Here is a 17,260-nt window from a genome sequence, read left to right on the forward strand (position 1 = left end):
TAATGAAAAAGGAGTTTGAAATGATGATACAGCAAAGGCTGGGGGGCATCCCCAATTCAGGGCACCTGGTAGTTCACGTCTGAGGGTCAGAAGCCTTGGTTTTCCATGGATCTAGTAGTTCTAGTTTAATCTTCCTCCCAGGTCTCATGCCATCTGGAAATGTCTAACACTGGTAGCCTAATGCTGGTTTAATTTCTCACATCACTTGGCTTCCCTACACGTCTTTGGTGGTTTAAGTGTGCATCATGCAGGTGAATTGATACCTCGTTTCATAAATTATGTTTTTATGTAAAAATAAAATAGCATAATTGATAATAAGCATTTATCACACCAAATCACATGATAAGTAAAGATATTTACCTGAATATTTTCATTGAGAGAAAGTAAAATGTTAGTGACTTCTGAATATAATGATCCTGAACACTGCTTGTATATTAACAACTGGTTGCCACACGTTGACTCTGGAAAACTTCACATAATAAAAACTAAATTTCCCCAATGCTGCCAACAACACAGTATGCAAGCCTGCACACCTGCTGTAGGCACTGCCCAACATCCACTGCCCTATCATCCACTGCCACAACTTCTTATAGAGTAAAATAATGTGCAAATAGGGTCCTCCCTCTGCTGATGGAAACCTACCCAGCCCTGACCCTGCAACTCGGGGAGAGGAGCCCCAGACCCAGGATCTGAGGTGCTCCCATTGAGGGATCAGGATTGAATACAGACAACTCACCATGGGGTTCAGGCTGAGGTGAATTGTGGTTGTTTCTATTTTACAAGGTAATTGATGAGAAAAAGAGATGCTGAGGATGTGAGTAGATGTGACCGAGGGAACTGGTAGATGTTGACAGTCCTCTGACCAGGATGTCTCTGTGCTTGCAGGTGTCCAGTGTGAGGTGCAGGTGGTGGAGACTGGGGGAGGCTTGGTGTGCAGCCTTGTGTGTGTGTGTGGGGGGGTGTTCCGAGACTCTCAGTGCAGCCTCTGAATTCAACTTTAGTAGCTATTACATGCAGCGGTTCTGCCAGGCTCCAGGGGAGGAACTGGAGTGAGTCTCATATATTTATACTGGTGGTGTTAGCACATACTATGCAGACTCTGTGAAGGGCCGATTCACCATCTCCAGAGACAACTCCAAGAGCACAGTGACTCTGCAAATGAACAGCCTGAGAGCTGAGAACACAGCCGTGTGTTACTCTGCCAGTGATACAGTGAGGGGAAGACAGTGTGAGCCCAGATACAAACCTCCTGCAGGGAGATAGGAGGGAGCATCAGGGGGTGCTCAGGACCCACCTGCCTAGAAGACTAGGTCAGTGATATGTGCAGAGAGACTGGCAGGGGCATCCCTCGCTATCAGGAATTTCCTTCCCCTCTCAGCTCCCTGCTGTCCTCAGGGACATTTCCTGCTCTGATCTTTCTGCTCTCATGTACACACACACCCTGCAGGCACTAAAATGGTATGAACATTCTCTGCTTGAAGATGGGACCTCTCCTTCATCCAGCCCCTGCAGACACTGTCCCCTCATAGACCCTGACCCTGACTACCACAGGGAATGACCCCACAGGCTTGTAATCAGCCCCCAGGCTCTCTGACCTTCTTCCAGCATAAGGTCCTCGTCCACTCATGTGGACAATGGTGTCCAGAGATTGCCCTTCTGTGTTAGTCCCTCAGTCTCCTGGATGAAGAGGGAGTCCACCAGAGGACTGGACTCCTGTTTTGCAATGAGGCAGGCAGGAGCACACGTCCAGAAATGGAAAGTGTTCCAGCCCTGCTGGTCATGTGTGGGTGGTCTTGAAAGCAGACCTGGGCTGTGAAAAAATATACGTCTCTCAACCCCCACAGGAGAATCCATGTGGATGACGGGAACCAGGTGACATAGAGTCCTGACCCTGCCCACCCTCCGCTGTCTCCTAGTGGCCATAAGACCCCCGCACAGGTGCTCTCTGTCTTCTGCAGTAACTGAGGTTGTTTTCTAATCTACATGTCAAGAGACAATGTTGTGAGTGTACAGGGACACAAGTAATTCGTGTTTTGAAAGTTTGTTGCTGAGCCTTGACTGATGCCAGGATTCTTGGTTCCTGGCTCAAACAGCGGCTTGCTTGACTTGGAGGCTATGTCAGGAGTCATCTCCCAGCGTTCCTTTACTGCTTGTTGAAAAGCTGAGAGCTGAGTTACATAATTAGTTAATTCCAAGACTTTAGGAAAACTCTGGTGTAAACCTTTAAGAATTTTCCATTAAGCAATTTTAGGAATTATTCATCATCCATTCTTGGACTGTAACCATCCTTTATCAGTAATCTTTGCTTCTCTTTTTTCATATCTTTTTAATTCTTCCTCAGTATACTCTGGTTTTCCTGCTCAACAGTCCATATCAAAGGCGTCTGCAGTGAAGGGGTACCCTAAAGTGCCACCTTTCGGGCTTGACAGTCAGCTAGCTGATTACCCTTGGCTACTTTACTCCCATCCCTGCTGCGTCCTTTGCAATGCATAACAGCTACTTCTTTAGGACAACATATAGCAGTCAAAAGCCTCTCAATCTCTTTGAAATGCTTAATAGGTTCTCCTGTTGCCGTTTTAAACTGTCTTTCTTTCCATATTGCAGCATGAGAATGTAAAGTCAAACAAGCATGCTTAGAATCAGTGTAGATATTAACTCACTGCCCTATCCTTACCTCTGGAGATCGGGTCAGAGCCACAAGCTCCGCTAGCTGAGCACTTGTTCCCAGGGGGAAGATACTTTGTTTCTAAAACCTGTCAGCCGTCACCTTGATGTAACCTGCTTTACGCTTCCCATGCTGAACAAAAGATCCTGCCGTCCATAAATATTTCCGTGTCAGGATTGTCTAATGGGGTATCTGTCAGATCTTCCAGAGCTTCATAGTTTAAAATTAGAAATTGGAAATAATCGTGATCACGTGTTTCCTTTTACTTCTCAGAAAGGGTGACAGGATTTAAGTTCCCATATAGTTATTGATGCTTCTAACAACAATGACTGATATTTAAGAAGCTGACTGTCTGTCATCCAAATATTAACTTGAGAGTTTAAGATTCCACTCCCATCATAAGAAGTCAGTACAGTCAGATTTCACCCATTAATAATTTTCAGAGCTCAGGCTCTAATCAAGCCATTTCAGCAATTACTCTAAGACACTGTGGCCACTCACCCACATGCCGCTACATCTAACTCTCTGCTCAGGTGTACTACAGGCTGCTGGTGACGCTCTTGGGGTTGGGTCAAAATTCTGAAGGCCATACCTTTTCTTTCAGTGACAAACAAATTAAATTCTTACCCTGTGAGCAAGCCCAAAGTGGGAGCTTGCAGGAGAGCCGTCTGAAGAGCCTTAAAAGACTTTTGAGCATCAAGAGATCAAACCAGTTCGTTGGTTTGGGCTTACTGAGATTCAGTTATAAGCTTATATAAGGACCTGGCAAATTCCCCATAACCCAAAATCCAAATGCAGCAGTACCCTGTGATTTCCAAAAACCCTCTCAATTGTCTCAAATTCATAGATAGGGGATGGTTTAGTATAGGGTTAATTCTCTCGGAGCCTGTGGCTCTAGCCCCTTCTGATGTGATTAGGGCCAGATATTTAACAGATTGTTGAGAAACCTGAGCCATTTCCCTGATGCCTTATAACCGCAAACTGCCAGAAAGTTTAAGAAATCTTCTGAGGCTTGGGAGCAAGCTTTTTCTGTCTCAGCACAGAGCAGAATATCATCTACATATTGTAGCACCACTGCCTCAGAGCTATTAAAGTTTTGTAGATCCCATGACAAACTTTGCCCAAAGAGACGGGGGCTGTCACGTAGTCCCTGGGGTAAAACTGTCCAGGTTAAATGAGAAGCTGGCTGAGTAGGGCCCTCAAAGGCAAATAGAAATTGACTTTCCTCCAGCAAAGGTACAGAATTGAAGGCATAATTTAAATCAATTGCGTAGAAATATTTGGCTCCTTCAGGAATTTCAAACAATAAAGTATTAGGTACCATGGGATTAGGTACCACAAGGATTAGGCATCAAGGGGTTTAAAGGAACTACAGCCTCATCTATCATTTGTAAATCTGGAATTAGTCTCCACTTATCATTTGACTTCTTTACACTCAAAATAGGAGTGTTGCCTGGACTGTTACAGGGAATTAATATCCCCTGCTCCTTTATTTATTTATTTTTTTAATAAATTTATTTATTTTCATTGGGGGCTAATTACTTTACAACATTGTAGTAGTTTTTGCCATACATTGACATGAATCAGCCTTGGGTTTACATGTGTTCCCCTTCCTGGACCCCCCTCCCACCTCCCTCCCCATCCCATCCCTCTGGGTCATCTCGTTGCCCCAGCCCTGAGCATTTGTCTCATGCATTGAACCTGGAATGGTGTTCTGTTTCACATATGATAATATACATGTTTCAATGCTATTCTCCCGGAACGTCCCACCCTCACCTTCTCCCTCAGAGTCCATAAGACTCTTCTATGCATCTGTGTCTCTTATTCTGTCTCGCATATAGGGTTATCGTTACCATCTTTGAAATTCCATATATATGCATTAGTATACTGTATTGGGTTTTTCTTTCTGGCTTACTTCACTCTGTATAATGGGTTCCAGTTTCATCCATCTCAGTAGAACTGATTCAAATGTATTCTTTTTAATGGCTGAATAATATTCCATTGTGTATATGTACCACAGCTTCCTTATCCATTCATCTGCTGATGAATATCTAGGTTGCTTCCATGTCCTGGCTATTGTAAACAGTGCTGCGATGAACATTGGGGTACATGCGTCTCTTTCAATTCTGGTTTCCTCAGTGTGTATGCCCAGCAGTGGGATTGCTGGGTCATATGGCAGTTCCATTCCCAGTTTTTTAAGGAATCTCCACACTGTTCTCCATAGTGGCTGTACTAGTTTGCATTCCCACCAACAGTGTAAGAGGGTTCCCTTTTCTCCACACCCTCTCCAGCATTTATTGCTTGTAAACATTTGGATAGCAGCCATTCTGACTGGTGTGAAATGGTACCTCATTGTGGTTTTGATTTGCATTTCTCTAATAATGAGTGATGTTGAGCATCTTTTCATGTGTTAGCCATCTGTATGTCTTCTTTGGAGAAATGTCTGTTTAGTTCTTTGGCTCATTTTTTGATTGGGTCGTTTATTTTTCTGGAATTCAGCTGCAAGAGTTGCTTGTATATTTTTGAGATTAACTGTTTGTCTGTTGCTTCGTTTGCTATTATTTTCTCCCATTCTGAAGGCTGTCTTTTCACCTTGCTTATAGTTTCCTTTGTTGTGCAAAAGCTTTTAATTTTAACTAGGTCCCATTTGCTTATTTTTGCTTTTATTTCCAATATTCTGGGAGGTGGGTCATGGAGGATCCTGCTGTGATTTATGTTGGAGAGTGTTTTGCCTATGTTTTCCTCTAGGAGTTTTATAGTTTCTGGTCTTACGTTTAGATCTTTAATCCATTTTGAGTTTATTTTTGTGTATGGTGTTAGAAAGTGTTCTAATTTCATTCTTTTACAAATGGTTGACCAGTTTTCCCAGCACCACTTGTTAAAGAGATTGTCTTTTCTCCATTGTATATTCTTGCCTCCTTTGTCAAAGATAAGGTGTCCATAGGTGCGTGGATTTATCTCTGGGCTTTCTATTTTGTTCCATTGATCTATATTTCTATCTTTGTGCCAGTACTTTGTGCCAGTACCATACTGTCTTGATGACTGTGGCTTTGTAGTAGAGCCTGAAGTCAGGCAGGTTGATTCCTCCAGTTCCATTCTTCTTTCTCAAGATTGCTTTGGCTATTATATTTCCATACAAATTGTGAAATGATTTGTTCTAGTTCTGTGAAAAATACCATTGGTAGCTTGATAGGGATTGCATTGAATCTATAGATTGCTTTGGGTAGTATACTCATTTTCACTATATTAATTCTTCCAATCCATGAACACGGTATATTTCTCCATCTGTTTGTGTCCTCTTTGATTTCTTTCATCAGTGTTTTATAGTTTTCTATATATAAGTCTTTTGTTTCTTTAGGTAGATATATTCCTAAGTATTTTATTCTTTTTGTTGCAATGGTGAATGGTATTGTTTCCTTAATTTCTCTTTCTGTTTTCTCATTATTGGTGTATAGGAATGCAAGGGATTTCTGTGCATTAATTTTATATCCTGCAACTTTACTATATTTATTGATTAGCTCTAGTAATTTTCTGGTAGACTCTTTAGGGTTGTCTATGTAGAGAAACACTGCAAACAGTGAGAGTTTTTCTTCTTCTTTTCCTATCTGTATTCCTTTTATTTCTTTTTCAGCTCTGATCATTGTGGCCAAAACTTCCAAAACTATGTTGAATAGTAGTGCTGAAAGTGGGCAAAATTAGAAATGAAAATGGAGAGATCACAACAGACTACACAGATATACAAAGGATCATAAGAGACTACTACCAACAGCTATATGCCAATAAAATGGACAACTTGGAAGAAATGGACAAATTCTTAGAAAAGTATAACTTTCCAAAACTGAACCAGGAAGAAACAGAAGATCTTAACAGACCCATCACAAGCACGGAAATCGAAACTGTAATCAGAAATCTTCCAGCAAACAAAAGCCCAGGACCAGACGGCTTCACAGCTGAATTCTACCAAAAATTTAGAGAAGAGCTAACACCTATCCTACTCAAACTCTTCCAGAAAATTGCAGAAGATGGTAAACTTCCAAACTCATTCTATGAGGCCACCATCACCCTAATTCCAAAACCAGAGAAAGATGCCACAAAAAAAGAAAACTACAGGCCAATATCACTGATGAACATAGATGCAAAAATCCTTAATAAAATTCTAGCAAACAGAATCCAACATCATATTAAAAAGATCATACATCATGACCAAGCGGGCTTTATCCCAGGAATGTAAGGTTTCTTTAACATCTGCAAATCAATCAATGTAATACACCACATTAACAAGTTGAAAGATAAAAACCATATGATTATCTCAATAGATGCAGAAAAAGCCTTTGACAAAATTCAACATCCATTTATGATAAAAATCCTCCAGAAAGCAGGAATAGAAGGAACATACCTCAACATAATAAAAGCTATATATGACAAACCCCTGCTCCTTTAAATTCCCAGTGATGGGATTTAAACCTTCCTTAACCTCAATTTTCAGTGGATACTGCTTTTGATGTGGAAATAAGTGCAGGTCTTTGAGCATGACAATGACAGGAATAGCATTTTGTGCTCGACCCACAGATTTTCCATTAGGCTATACTATAGGACTTACATTTTGCTCAATCAATTGGAGAGAAAGGGAGGGCTCCATATTCATGATAACAGAGGCGTGGACCTTGATCACTATATTCCTCCCCAAAAGGGATGAGGGAGAGTCTGGCACAATCAGAAACTCCTGTGAAAGTAGCACACAATCCCAGTTGCAGCTTAAGAGGACGACTGAAATAATACCGTTTGTCTTGTCCAGACAGTCCCATTATGGAACTGAATCGGGGAGAAAGTGGGCCAGGGGCTTCAGTAAGCACAGAGTAAGTTGCCCCAGTATCCAAAAGGAAATCGACAGATTGCCCCTCCCACACCCACCCCGGTTATTAATACCCGAAGTTCCTCAGGTGTAATTAGGATGGGAGCTTGTGTGGGGACCCCTGGGCACCTTCAGTCCTTACTGCCTCCAGAGTCCAACCCCCGGAACATATGCCTCTGGGGTCAGTCTCTCCTCCAGTGTGGTGCCTTGCAGGGATGACTTGGAGCTGGGGGCTGCTTAAATGCCTGAGGGAAATCCCACTTGAGGTGCCCCTCCTTTCCACAGTAATAACAAGCACATCCCTTTTCACCTTGGTCCCTCCGAGAATTTTTCTCAGGCTGTTTCAGAACGGTTCTGACAGCCATTACAAGGGCTTCAGCCTATTCCTTGGTCTTTTTTTCCCTTTCTTTTTCCCCTCATATTCCCAGCCATAAAAGACTGTCTGAGCCACTTTCAACAGATTTTCTAGAGACAGATTTGGTTCATACATCTGTTTTAATAGCTTATGGCAGATCTGGAGCCGACTGAGTCAGAAATCTATCTTTTAAGATCACTCTTCCCTCTTCACCTTCAGGATCAATCTCAGTGAATCTATGAAGGGCTTCTCTTCGGTCTGTCTAGGAGTTTACCAGGAGCTTCCTTCTCTTCCTGTTCTATGTTAGCCAATGAGACATAGTTTAATGTCTTAGCACGCACTCACCTGAGTCCTGCAAGAACACCATCTGCCAAAGTAACTCTGATCCCGTCTTCCTTTAGCCATGTTATAGTCCCAATCATGTTCTACAGTTGGGACTGCCTGATTCCCAGGGGGCGTGTGGCTATCTCAACCTCCCTCTTCCCTACTGATTCATTACCAAGCCATTCATCTCAATAGGCAACAGCTTTCCCGAAAACTCAAGTTTTTGATTCAGGGGTTAGCGTCTGTCCCAGGATATATATCACATCCTTCCAAGTAAGGTTATAAAGCAGGCAAACACCCTTAAAGGCTCTAATATATTTTTCTGGGTCCTCTAAATTGTCTCCCAGATCTTCCTTGATTCTTTGTATTTCTTGATAAGAAAAGGGCTTATTAACTCTCACAGATTGATTATTCCCCCCAGTGGATGCTTCTTGAAGAGGCAACAGCTTGTGCAACTGTTCCTCAGCTTCTCTGGCGGCTCTGTACATGTGACCCCAGGGAGAGAGTAGAGAAACCTGTTTTTCTTTATCTCTTTGTCTCCTGTCCTCCATCTCATCCTGTATTTCACCCTCAGTTTTTGATGTCTGAGCTTCTCTTACTTCGATTGTCTGAGTTTCTACTGAATGCAGAGTAGTGTGAGGTCGTGCTGAGACATGGGTTGTTTGGATCTATACTGGGCAGTTTGAATCTCAGTTTCTGTTTTTACTGAAACCAACGTGCTTGAATTTCGGTTTGAGTTTCTACTGAGACCAAGGCAACCCTTCCTGTGGGGGCTCCCTGAATTTCAGTTTGGAGCCCCAGGTACAGGGGCAAAGTAGGAGGACAGGAGAGAGCTGAAGATTTCATACCCAAATCTATACCCTTAGGACATAAATCTGACATGTGTCACACAGAGGAAAGGGGCAACATATATGCTACTTCTACCCATTTCCTTTGTTTTTTACAGAACCGGTCTAATTGTAAAACAGTATTATAATTAAGACACCCTCCAACTGGCCACTGTTTGCCATCCTCCAATGAATACTATGACCATGAAGTATCACATAGGAAGAATAGGTGTGTCTTCTTTAAGCTCTAGGAATCAATTCTGTCCCAGTTTTTCAGGATACAGTTCAAAGCAGTGAGGCTGGAATTGGTAGCTCCCATCTGTAAGAGACAAAAATAGCGACCAGCACCATTTTTCTACTGGAGGTGTCCCTCTCTGCTCTAGATGGGGGTGGAGGCAGGTCTTCCACCTAAGCTTCCTTCCCTGGCTGGAGTTCACCTGTCTCTTACTGATGCAGGTATACGACTACTGGCCCTCCCATTTCTACCACTGGGCCAGGGTGAAGATGCATCAGGGGTAGACCTGATGGCATCCCAGACTAATGTCCAGTTCCTCACCATTAAAACCTTTCCTGCCTCTGATGACACCCAAGGTGCAATCAGAGTAACCTTCCAGAATGCATCCCAAGCTAAGACAGCTAGGGGAAGCATTCATCTCCTGAGTGCCTGTGCTCAACACTGAGTATATTCCTGACCACAATAAGATTGGTATGAACATAAAACCAAGATGTTCCTTCCGAGCATCACTGCGCCAGTAAAGTGATAGGAAAGAGATGGTGAAGGGCTGGCCAGAGCCCCAAATCCGTAGAAAGTGATTTGTCCTCAATTTATTAGTGCCAGTCCTTCCAGATCATTCCCACAGATTCCACGGAAGAATATCTAAGGAGTTGGGAGAAAAGCCACCGGAGAGCCTTCTCTGGTCCACTAAGAGCTACCATTACCAAAGGAGGAAGCCCGTTGTACTCCCTATCCGAGTAACCTTTAACCTGAGACATGCTCCTGGAGCTAGAGCTCCATCTACTTTCTGAACTTTCCACTCCTAGTGAGGCTAGGCGCTTTCTGACTACAAAACAAGTTTGGGACCTAAGTAACAGTACACAGTAACAACAAAGATCACAAGTCCCTTAAAAGTCTATGATCCAACAGATAAGGTTATTAGCTCTGATTCCCAGGAAATTATGAAATGGACAAAAAGACCAGAAAGTTTGACTGGGAAAGGAGAGTTCAGTCCACATGCTTCATCCATCTCTGGCCGCTGCCCCGAAGGAGACATTGGGTGCCTCTTGACATTAGCAGGTTGGTATAATCCCCCAACAGGGTTTCTGCCATAAGCTGTATGAGGTCACTGTGGAACCACAGGTTAGGGCAGAGCTCTTGCTTCACACATGTGTGTCTCTTTCAGTAAATCACACAACAAGCACACTGTAGAGTGAGTAAAGTGCGGCAGAAAACGTGTTTGCTAGGAGAAGAAAGAACTAGAGCTTCGAGAGCCCTTACCTTGTCCTGAAGAATCACGAATGAGCCCCCATGATGAAAGGTTGTTGCTGAGCCGTGAACGATGCCAGGATTCTTGGCCTCCGGAGGAGAGGAGTTCAATCCGGGGCCAGTGATGAGACTTGATCTCTCAGCGCTTTTGTGTGATAAAGTTTTATGAAGAAAAAGAGATAGAGAAAGCTTCTGACATAGACATCAGAAAGGGGCAGAAAGAGGGCCCCTTTGCTAGTCTTTAGCAGTAAGTTATATACCTGTCAGCAGGCTGTTAATTAGAGAAAGGAAATGTCTCAAAACTCAGAGAGTGGCACCAGGCCCCTCACCCACAACATGCATTTTGAGATAATGTTGGAACAAGCTGAGTCATCCCAGGCGATAAAACGATTGACATGAATATTGAAGAAAGGAAGATTTCCAAGCAAATACATAGACTCATTAACATAAATTAGGAGAACTATTGTATGAGTAAAGCTCACTGGTGTGTTGAGCCACTCTCAGGTCCGAGGTGGGTGGAACAAACTTGAAGAAAGACAGAGTCTAGGGTAAAGACATAGTCATTAACACAGCTTAGAAAAACACTTCCATAAGAAAAACACATTGGTTAGCTCAAGGTTTCAGAAAAGTTAAGTTCATGTGCAATCAGGTGTCATCAGGGCAACACAGAATTTTAAAAGAAACCTCCTTTTAATTTTGTATAGAGAAGGGAAAAAAAATCTGACACTTGTAATTTGCTTCCTCCTGCCACTTTTGAGAGAAATAAAAAACGTGTCTGACACTTGCAGCCTATTTCCTCCCACTGGGGAGGAAATTTCCTTCCTAATCTTGCTGCCTGCTACCCTCTCAGTTTGTACCCTATAAATTATGAATCCCAGCAATTTCTCATATGGAAGACTTGAGTTTCCTTCTATAGATCATATTTTTTGCAAAGAAAGAAAATTGTATTTCTCCTTTCTGGTTTGGATACCTTCTACTGTCTCAGTTCAGTTCAGTTCAGTCGCTCAGTCGTGTCCGACTCTTTGCGACCCCATGAATTGCAGCACGCCAGGCCTCTCTGTCCATCACCAACTCCTGGAGTCTACCCAAACCCATGTCCATCGAGTCAGTGATGCCATCCAACCATCTCATCCTCTGTCATCCCCTTCTCCTCCTGCCCCCAATCCTACCCAGCATTAGGGTCTTTTCCAATTCTACTGTCTATTTCATACTTAAATTGCACTGCCGAAGACCACTAATGCTTTAGAAGATGAAGTTGAACGGTTCTATGAAGACTTACAGAAATGTTCTAGAACTAACGCCAAAAAAAAAAAAAAAACAAGATGTCTATTTCATCAAAAGGGACTGGAATGCAAAAGGAAGAAGTCAAGAGATACCTGGAGTAACAGGCAAGTTTGACCTTGGAGTACAAAATGAAGCAGGGCAAAGTTTACCAGAGTATCTGCCAATAGACCGCACTTGTCATAGCAAACACCCTCTTCCAACAACACAAGAGAAGACTCTATACACATGGACATCACCAGATGGTCGACACCAAAATCAGATTGATTATATTCTTTGCAGCCGAAGATGGAGAAGCTCTATACAGTCAGCAAAAGCAAGACAGGGAGAGGACTGTGGCTCAGATCATGAATTCCTTGTTGCAAAATTCAGAGTTAAATTGAAGAAATTAGGGGAAACCATAGACTATTCAGTCATGATCTAAATCAAAACCTTTACAGTTATACAGTGGAAGTGACAAATAGATTCAAGGAATCAGATTTGATAGAGTGCCTGAAGAACTATGGACCAAGGTTCATGACATTGTACAGGAGAGGGTGATCAAGAAAAACCCCAAGAAAAATAAATGCAAAAAGGCAAAATGGTTGTCTGAGGAGGCCTTACAAATAGTTGAGAGAAGAAGACAAGTGAAAGGCAAAAGGACAAAAGGAAAGATCAGAATGCGATGTTCCCAAGAATAGCAAGAAGAGATAAGAAACATTCCTAAGTGACCAATGCAAAGAAAAAGCCCAAAATTAAAGAAAGCAAAGGCTAATATCTCTTCCAGAAAATTAGAGATACCAAGGGAACATGTCATGGAAAGATGGACACAATAGAGGACAGAAATGGTATGGACCTAACAGAAGTAGAAGATATTAGGAAGAGGTGGCATGAATACACAAAAGAACAATACAAAATGGATCTTAATGACCAAGATAATCACAATGGTGTGATCACTCACCTAGAGCCAGCATCCTTGAGTCCAAAGTCAAGTAGGCCATAGGAGCATCACTAGGTACAAAGCTAGTGGAGGTGATGAAATTCCAGTTGAGCTATTTCAAATCTTAAAAGATGATGCTCTGAAAGTGCTGCACTCAATATGGCAGCAAATTTGGAAAAATCCTAAGTGGCCACAGGACTGGAAGAGGTCAGTTTTCATTCCAATCCCAAAGAAGGGAATGCCAAAGAATGTAAAGAATGTTCAACCTACCTCAAAATTGCAATCATCTCACATGCTAGCAAAATAATGCTCAAAATTTTCCAAGCAAAGCTTCAACAGTGTGTGAACTGAGAACTTCCAGATGTTCAAACTGGATTTAGAAAAGGCAAGTGAATATGAGATCAAATTGCCAACATCCGTTGGATCACTGAAAAAGCAAGAGAGTTTCAGAGAAACATCTACTTCTGCTTTATTGACTATGCCAAAGCCTTTGACTGTGTGGACCATAAGAAACTTTGGAAAATTTTTAAAAAGATGGGAATACCAGACCACCTTACCTGCCTGCTGAGAAATATGTATGCAGGTCAAGAAGCAACAGTTAGAAATGGACATGGAACAATGGACTGATTCCAAATTGGGAAAGGAGTACATCAAGCCTGTATATTGTCACCCTGCTTATTTAACTTATATGCAGAATACATCATATTAAATGCTGAGCTGGATGAAGCACAAGCTGAAATCAAGATTGCCAGGAGAAATATCAATAACCTCAGATACGCAGAGGACATCACCCTTATGGCAGAAAGCAAACAGGAACTAAAAAACCTCTTGAAGAAAGTGAAAGAAGAGAGTGAAAGGGTTAGCTTAAAACTCAACATTCAAAATACTAAGATCATGGCATCCAGTCCCATCACTTCATGGCATATAGATAGGGTAACAATAGAATCAGTGAAAGACTTTATTTTCTTTGGCTCCAAAATCACTGCATATGATGACTGCAGCCATGAAATCAAAAGGTGATTGCTGTTGGGAGAAAAGCTCTGACAATCCTAGACAGTGTATTAAAAAGCAGAGACATTACTTTGCCAACAAAGTTCTGTATAGTCAAAGCCATGGTTTGTCCAATAGTCATATAAGGATGTGAGAGTAGGACCATAAAGAAGGTTGAAAACCGAAGAATTGTTGCTTTCGAACTGTGGGACTCTTGAGAGTCCCTCAGACTGCAAGGAGATTAAATCAGTCAGTCCTAAAGGAAATCAGTCTTGAATATTCATTGAAAGGGGTGATGATGAAGTTGAAGCTCCAATACTTTGGTCACCTGATAGGAAGAGCCGAATCTTTGGAAAAGACCCTGATGCTGGGAAAGATAGAAGGCAGAAGGAGAAGGAGATGACAGAGGACCAGATGGTTGGATGGCATCATTTTGAGCAAATTCTGGGAGATGGTGAAGGACAGGGAAGCCTGGCATGCTGCAGTCCGTCGGGTCACAAAAAGTCAGACACGATAAGCGACTGAACAACAACAACACTAACAGAATTAACGTGGCACATTCAGGGCTCTCTTCATGAAGTGGGACGGGGGAAAGGGTTTTTCATGGGCAGCAGTTTCCACTTCAGTCGATGTACAGGTGAAATTGCTTGGCTGAGGGAGAGCTTATCTGCCCCAAAGATGCAGTGTGGATATCTCCAGGAAGGAGTGAACCAGGGTTACATGGACAGGGTGTCAGTCAGATGGGGACACACACTGGTCTTTTCTGACTCCAGGAGAGATAACACCACTGATGGCATTGATGACAACACTCACCAGCCCTGGCAAACCCACTGTAAAGTCCAGACACGCTGTGACGGTCGTCATCCCCAGTCTACACCATAACAGACGGAATGCAGCTGCTGAGGCCACAGCCTCAGGGCCCACAGTGAGTTAGGGGAGCTGAGCACCGAGGAGCTCCCAGGAGCTGCCTGTCCTCGGTCCTCGGTGGCCTTGGGGTCCTCAGTGTCCACTTTCAGGGAGGAGAACCTGAGGTTCACGTGTTCCTGCAGACACTCAGTTGTGCACAGGAAAATGCAGGAAAGGCCACTAGGCAAGAGCCATGCTGGGAAGATGAGCATCTCAGCAGAAATATCTACTTTGTCCACAAATTTAATGCTGTGTTTAATTACTATGAACAAATCACCTCCAGAGAGATTCTTGAGGATATTTAAACTGCTCCACATGAAAAAAATAGTCAAGAAAGCAAAGGGAAATAGAAATGCTTCAGGAATTCTGATAAACATTAAATTGTACCCAACTCCATTTGAATTCAATGTGATTATTACATGTATATTTTTCTCTAATGTTTGCATATGGAGTAAGTAACCATAAGCTAATCAGAAAAGAAAAAGAAATAAAAGTTTGTGTCTGACAAACGGCTGGTACCTGAATGTGCGGTGGGCATTTGAGGAGTAAAGGTAAACACCTTCATGGGATTGAAGTTTTTTTCCCAAAATCTGCCATTGTTCCCTGACAGCATCATCTTCCCTGACCAGCCCTCCCTCATCATTCCATTCCTCGATAAGCAGTCTCCCTGGCGTGGGGAGGGGGTCCCCAGGAGGGGGCTGAGTTCTCTGAGGGCACAGTCAGCACCTCCTCACAGGGGAGCCCCAGAGACAGGGCCTCCCTTCACTACATTCTGCTTTTTATACAGAGCTCCCGCCCATATGCAAATATCCGCCCAGGTCACCAGGTGGAAACAAAGCACCGGGTCACTTAAATTCAGGCTTCCCCTCAGGCCTGAAGAGATCTGGGCAGTGGTGACTCTCATCTGCTCGAAGATGAACCCGCTGTGGACCTTCCTCTTTGTGCTGTCAGCTCCGGGAGGTGAGTGTCTCTGGGTCAGACATGGACACGCGGGGAAGCTGCATCTGAGCCCCCGAGTCACCGTGCTTCTCTCTGTCCACAGGGGTCCTGTCCCAGGTGAAGCTGCAGGAGTCGGGACCCAGCCTGGTGAAGCCCTCACAGACCCTCTCCCTCACCTGCACAGTCTCTGGATTCTCATTAAGCAGCTATGCTGTAGGCTGGGTCCGCCAGGCTCCAGGGAAGGCGCTGGAGTGGGTTGGTGGTATAGGCAGCGGTGGAAGCACATACTACAACCCAGCCCTGAAATCCCGGCTCAGCATCACCAAGGACACCTCCAAGAGCCAAGTCTCTCTATCAGTGAGCAGCGTGACAACTGCGGACACAGCCGTGTACTACTGTGCAAGAGGCACAGTGAGGGGAAGTCAGTGTGAGCCCAGACAAAAACCTCCCTGCAGAGGGGCCCAGGACCAGCAGGGGGCGCGCGGGACTCAGTACAGAGCTGAGCCCAGGAGCAGGTGCTGAAGCCGCATTGGATGGAGGGGGGCCTCGAGGGGATTCTCTTCAGAACCTGCTCTTTCCTCCTCCTGCCCAGGAGCGGCTCCACAGACCCCCTCATGTATCCTGATATTTCATTGCTGTGGTTTATGTCACGATCAGACAAGTGTGTGTGTATATATATTTTAATTTTTCCTTGAAGGAAGGATAGCTTTACACACACACACACACACACACACACACACAACACTCAACAGCTAAGATTTCTTCTGCTTTATTTTTCTTCTTTCTAAGGAACTCAGTAAAACACTTGACCCTCACATTAACTTCAAAACTGTTAACTATCCTGAAAGGAAACATGAGATATTTAAACAGTTTTAATCCTTGTTTTGTTTTTGTACACAAAGAAGGAAGAGTTCCACCCTCCTTCTTTCTGTCAAATTGCATAATTAGAATCTGCAGCGTGCAGTGTTAAAGACTCTCGTGTCAGAGGTCCCCAGCGCTGCCTATGCAATGATGCTCATTACTCACCGATTGTGTATTGAAAAGTCACCTACATGTTAGCTTTTATTAGCATCTTAACATACATACTGTCACTTTGTGTCCTTATATGGACATTTACAGTATGGCCAGGTCATTGAGTCACTCCACACACACACATTTCAGGTGAGGTCAATCAAGGTGATACCATCTCGCCTCAACTTCCCTGAAGTCCACACCCCCTTCTGAGCTTATGTCTGGATCATTCATAACGGGAAATACAGAGGTCCTCAGGAGGATTTGTCCATGGGGTCAGCGTGGAGCCCACCACCATCTGTCCTCACTCCCATCACAGTGACCGTCACTGGTACAGGGAAAGGAAGCAGGAGCTGAGCTGGGCTCAGCCCTGAGGAAAGATCCAAGGACTGAGAGGAAGAGGATCTGAGCTGAGATGGGCGAGGGGCAGGAGGTGGGGGCTGTCAGCACGGAGACTCTGGGCTCAGAAAGGTGGACCTGCCCTGCGATCTGGTTCCAACCCATCTGGTAGACACAGTGCTTGCCCACCCTTGCTTTCCAACCATGTAAACTCAGAAGGCGCCCATGGGGATCCTGGGAGGAATTGGGTGAGTGTGACCACAGCCTCTCTGGACTTACAGGGCTAGAGCTCCTCAATGCAAATTCCTCTTCAAGGTCCAGGGTCAAATCCACTCCTGTGGGCTGTGGGAGCTCACCCCTCTCTGTTCA

At 43.8% G+C, this 17,260-nt stretch overlaps 1 pseudogene; it reads left to right on the forward strand.

Moving 5' to 3' along the window:
* The first annotated feature begins 737 nt into the window (after positions 1-737).
* Positions 738-8,631, forward strand: LOC145530129 (immunoglobulin heavy variable 3-23-like; annotated as a pseudogene).
* The last annotated feature ends 8,629 nt before the right edge of the window (positions 8,632-17,260 follow it).

The sequence above is a fragment of the Giraffa tippelskirchi genome, chromosome 12 (genome assembly GCF_054371585.1).
Source record: "Giraffa tippelskirchi isolate mGirTip1 chromosome 12, T2T-mGirTip1v1.2.pri, whole genome shotgun sequence".
Classification (NCBI taxonomy): Eukaryota; Metazoa; Chordata; class Mammalia; order Artiodactyla; family Giraffidae; genus Giraffa; species Giraffa tippelskirchi.